Source organism: Athene noctua, chromosome 5, assembly GCF_965140245.1.
Source record: "Athene noctua chromosome 5, bAthNoc1.hap1.1, whole genome shotgun sequence".
Lineage (NCBI taxonomy): Eukaryota > Metazoa > Chordata > Aves > Strigiformes > Strigidae > Athene > Athene noctua.
Window position 1 is genome coordinate 56,139,451 of NC_134041.1, and position 5,677 is coordinate 56,145,127.

A 5,677-nucleotide genomic window follows, 5' to 3' on the forward strand; every position below is an offset into this window, starting at 1 on the left:
CTTGTATATATTAAGTTTCTGGTTTATATTGTCTGTCTTTAGAGGATTCCACTGAGATGTAGTAAATACTATTTGGTCATATTGGAGCTGCTTATTTCACAAGTATGAGACAAAGCGATTCTTTAAAGACATTTTCTTCTGTCTTTTTCCCCGTTTTTGCACATTGCCAATGCCGACAGAAAACCACCCCGAACCTGTGCTTGTCCAAATTCATAGTGTTCTGGTTCTTGAACTGAAAAATTAAATATCAGAAGATACTGAGAAGTCTGAAAATACCCTAGAACGGTGTCAAAACAAATCACAGCCCCCACTATTTTCTTGGGACCCTGGCTGGTGTAACAATTCTTCCACTATCTCCCTGGAGCCTGAGAGACCAGCATAACTTGAGCCAAGTGACAGTCACCAGTCAAAATGTGAATGTCTTCCTCCAGTGAAAATGTGAATCTCATCTAGGCTTTTGGCAAAGGGGTATTGAATAATTGAAGTGTTATTCTGGAAAACTTAAGGTTTTACTATGAACCGTATATTTCTTAGCAAAGTAGTTGTAAACCCAAAATCCGTTCGTGTTGCAATAGTGTGTATATATATATAAAAAATAAAGCAACCTTAAAGAGTACCTTACGTAACTTTAAATAGTACAGTGAGGAACAGTATACTGCCTTGACTTTGTAGGGCACTTTAAATGGAGCAGAAGAATAAAGCTGTCTGGGTCTTCATCTGCAAGCACCCTTGCTCCTCACTGGGAACTTCAGGAAGTGCAGGAAAGGAGATGGAGCTGAGAGTGCATATACTTGCTGTGTAAGGCTGGGTAAGAGAAGATGACTAAAGTTGGTATGGAGTAACTTCCCCAGGGAATGATGATCATGTAGGAAATTACTACCTGCAGTAAGTCTAAGACAGAAGGGGGAGGATGTTGTACCTGATACAATAAAGCTTTCTGTAGTTCTAGGGAGTCAGTAGCTACACACACTAGCTACTCCTCTTAGGGAACAGAGGGTAAGGTACAAAACATTGAAACAAACTGAAGCCAAAGTAACTGCAGTGCCCCCAAAATTTTTAGCATGTCAATAGACTTTGTATTTGAGAACCCTGAAGAATTTAAAACTTGTTCTCTGCATACAGAGCTCTGAATATGCATTGGGGGTGGCTACAGAGCAAAATATTCCCGGATACAAGTGAAGTATCCAGTCAAGAGAAGGACTTAAAGAACCTAGCCACAGATTCATACCTAAGGTTACTGATTTCATGCTGTTTGATCCAGTGCATGTAAGGACACACCTTGGAGGTCTGTATTCTCTGACCATCAGATACCTAACTTGCCTGCGGTAATAGCAGGCAGCACTCTCAGCTAGCTCATGAGGATTGCCAGTGCTAGGGCATCAGCTTCACAGTTATTTTGAATTTTGGAAGAGATAAGCAGTTTATAGGCCATGAAGCTAATTACTGTACTTAGGAAATGTCTTACTAAATCCATCTACTGATTGTGGATTTTATCAAATAATCTCATTAAAGTGGGAATAGATAGTAGAGCAGAGTGGTGGGTTGGTGGTTTTTTTGGTACAGTGCTTGGCATAATAGAGCCTAAATGCAGCTGAATAACAAGTAATTTCAGCTGTGTTAGGAATTTTCCTCTGGGTTGAATCTAGCATTAAGGTTGTTATTGAGCACAGTAGGAAAAAGGGTAGCTAGAAAGCTGGTGGAAACAGCTCAATAGTGAGTTGATAATATGCAGAGTAAGAATAGACAAGCCTTTAGCTCTCACTTCAATTTCCTGTCTAAAGTCCAAGGTTTAGAACTACTTGCACAAAATTGGAGATTTATCAAGACTTTCAGAATCCCTTTTCAAGTTAAGTTTGGAGGTGGTGATTTTTTTTGTTTAAGCCTACATGACTACTAAACTTTATTCTGTCCTTTAAAAGTGACATTTCTAGAGGTGCTACTCTCTAAGTTGATGGCGTGTTTTGCTTCTTCCCACATGCTCATTCTCAATGCTGTGATGTCTGCTGTGCAGCCACATACTGCAAGAGTGAAAAAACTTCATGACACCAGTTCCTTCATCTGCTTCACCGAGTGTGTTACCAGTAATGATGGCATGCATGGGACTGGAATGGGAAAGGCTGAAATAATTTACGCAGCATCTTCTCTAGATGTTAAAGCACTGCCTTTGGTGCTGCAGATGCCCTATGGCAAGCTTGGGTTGCTAAATTAGAAGCGATAGTTAGAACTGAAGAGGGCCTCAAACAGGGATGGAGCAAGGTAGGTTATTTAGCAAAATCCACACTAGCTTGCTCTATTGGAAAATAAATTGCATGAGAAGGAACTGCATGGAAGTAGAAAAATCAGAATCTCATCCACTGTTATATGTTTTAAGGAAAGTCTTTGTATAGAGGCAGAAGAATTGTCTTGAAAAAAATGCCTGTATGTACAAGCTAAAGGAGGATTTGGATTTTTCTCAGCCTGGTTTTGCCCAGGAGTGGCAGAAAAGTTTTCTTTGCTCTCTGCCCCTAATAATTTGCTTCGGATTGCTGCAGAAATCTGAAGATGTGACACAGCTATTGCAGAATGGAGTGACTGGAGCGATAGCTTTCCAAGGTGTACGTGTGTGTTGTGTTCTGTTTGTGATGATTCATATCTGGTCCGTTCAACACTGTAGTTTGCGAATTGCCTCTTCTGTCTGCCAGTGCTTTAAATTCTGTCTAGTCTTAAAAATAAGCTTTGAGAGTTACTGTGTCCTTGAGTCTCTTCACAGGTGTCCTGCTTTTTCCACCTGGAAGTTTAAGGCAGAATTCAGTGAAACTGTGCACTTGCTCTGAACTATAAGACATCCCAGAAATTGTAGAAATCCCGGGTTCCCCATGGTGCATCTACTCTTTAGCCCAGGGAGCCCGCAGGATCTGCCTGGTGGCGCTGGTAGATACTTCTCAGAAACGTGGCAATATAGAGCAGGGGGCTGTATTTTGGGTCAGTATCAGGCACACTGCTGCTGTTCCTTGAGTATACTGGGAGAAGATCACTGGTGGTATGATCCAGAAACATGAAACTTGAAGAATGTTACCATTTAATTTTCACTTTTCTGGTTATACTTGTCATTCCAGTAAAGCACAACTCTTTGTTTTCTGGATGTCCAGCTGGGGCTGCATTTCCCACTGCAAGCTTGAAAGTCACCTGGGAAATAGCAATGTAATGTAACTGCTGAATGTCTCCAATATCGATGTTCAGCTGTTAATTTTCTTAATTATCAATATGTGAAACTTATCAGCTGAATCGCTGATCATTTCTGATATTTTAGGATAGTTTTAATCTCTAGCAAACATTCTTCAAATACTTTAAGATTAACACCTTTGAGTTTTCTATTTTTAATCTTACGTAAATGTTACAAGATGTAGTTTGTAACTTTGGGCAGCAGATGGAGCCAAACTGGACTAAATGCAAAAATGTAATTTGCTTTATTATTAAAGCTGAAGGTAAAATCAAAGCTGGTTTTTATGAGGTTTTTGGAATTCTAGATACTCTTACAGTGGTTATGAAGATCCTGAACAAATAAAGAAATACAAATTTATAAATAGTTTTACATGGACAAGGATGTAAGTAAATGCAAATAAATCACACTTTTTGCTTAAAAATTTTTAAAAGTCTTTAAGATTCTAATGATTTACTAAAATGTTCTTATTCGATAAAACTGTACCATTCCAGAAAGATCTATGCACAAATTGATGTAAAAACAAACACTGTACTGGTAAAGTTAAAAAAAAATCTGAAGTTGTCCCAAAAGTATAAGAATGTGGTTTGTCTGTGAGACATGAGTAATAATTCTTTGTAGTTTGCAGCTGAACCTGTGGGTGTGGGAGGTGATGATTTCCAAGGGAGGGATGAACTGAGGGGATGTGCTGCTTGTGTTTAAAATTCTTCTCTCAGATGGGAGGTATGAAGTGGGTTACTGTGACTGCTGAAGTTGGCAGCTACTGGGATCTCTCAGCTGCTCCCATCTGAGTGTATTCATCCATAGGCACACGAGAGCACTTCTGAAGAACAGCTGCTCTGCTTTTGGAGCACCAGGTTCTAATAGATAACAGCTCCTCACTTGGGGGGGGAGGTCAATTTTTTATTGAATGTTAGTTGGACCCCTGCTGATTTTACAGGATGATAGTCTTTGGATAATTCTTTCAAAATATTTTCTTAGGGAAAGGTAACCTTAGACCCTGGAAGGTCTTTATTTCCAGCATCTGCTTTCATTCCTCATTAGACACAATGGATGCTTTTACTATCTCCCTAATAGTCAATAAAAGCATTCCCAGTTACAAAATCTTAAGTCTTTTCACATGTGCAATTAAGATCATTACACTATTGATACTGTCTTATTTTTCAAAGAGAGTTATAAAAGTGTGATTTGTTTTATAGAAAAGCAAATACATTTTCTTTCAGTGCAATTATGAGCATATTTGGGGATTATTTTAATTGGAGGCACTTTTCTCCTTGATCCTGGCATGATGTCTGTCTTATCCCTCTTGCAGTCAGCAGAAGTGCAGAGAGAAGCCAGTTAGGCTAAGATCCTTATTTCTAGTTATTCTTGCTCTTCCTTTAATGTAGTTTTTATACTCTTTCCTTCTCTGTCTTTCATTTGCTACCTTTGACTGTCACCACGAGGGGGCATCTCGTGTTTTTGTTAGCCTTGATTGCCTCAAGTTCAGCTTTTAAATTTTAGTTTTCTGCCTATGTATTTTGTCTCAGACAAAAGTTTCTTACATAATGCAGCAACAATGGTGGACAGAAATCATTGTTCAGTGGTCTTTGGGTTCCTCTATTTCTGCAGTTTAAGTGCTGTGTTCAAAGAGGATACATTTAGCCTAAGAATTTTTTTAACAACACTGAGCCCAGCATCATTTTTCAGTGCTACTGAATCAGCAGTCGCTTCATGTTGCACTTCACTTCTAGGAGAATTACATTATTCTTCTGAAATACCTCCAGGTTTCCATTTGCTAAGGCAAAGAATTTATTTCTTGTGATAGTCAATGGCTTGCATTGGGGATAGCTTCATTTCTCTGAGTGAAAATGTAAAGATGAGAAATGACATGCACATTCTCAGGTTCTGATGCCTGACAGTTCCCACCATTCTAGAAATGAGATTTACAGCAGGTAGGATCAGCATTTAGAATCCACTTCTGCAACTATGCCCGAGAGGATGTATCAGTAAGATGCTTGTTGCATTACAGGACCTCAGTGATTCAGCATCTGTATATACTCTGCTTTAAATAGGAGGTGTTCCAGACAGCATGTATTTGAGTCAGAAGGACAACATCTAACTGCAGTTGGTATCGCTAAAGGCTGGGGGCAGATGCTGCTGGAGCTTTGAGCATAATGAAAATCTGCCTCTGTCTCTCTGGAAAAGCTCAAGTTTTCCTACTTTAAGGATAAAAATGCATCCATGACCTTCAGTGTTCACCCAAACAGCATCTAGCCAGCTGGATTCAGGCTCTCTGTGCAGGGGAAAACACTTCGCCCCTTGCTTAAACTGGGGGGAAGTCTGAGCTTGTAAATGAATTTATGGTCAGTTTTAGAATTCAAACTTGTAAATACTGAGTAGCTGGAATGTCTCAGATAGAGCTGTAGTTCACAACAGTGGCTACCTGGCAATAAATTGCATTCCCACTGCTTTGTAGTTCCCTACAAACTGACAGGT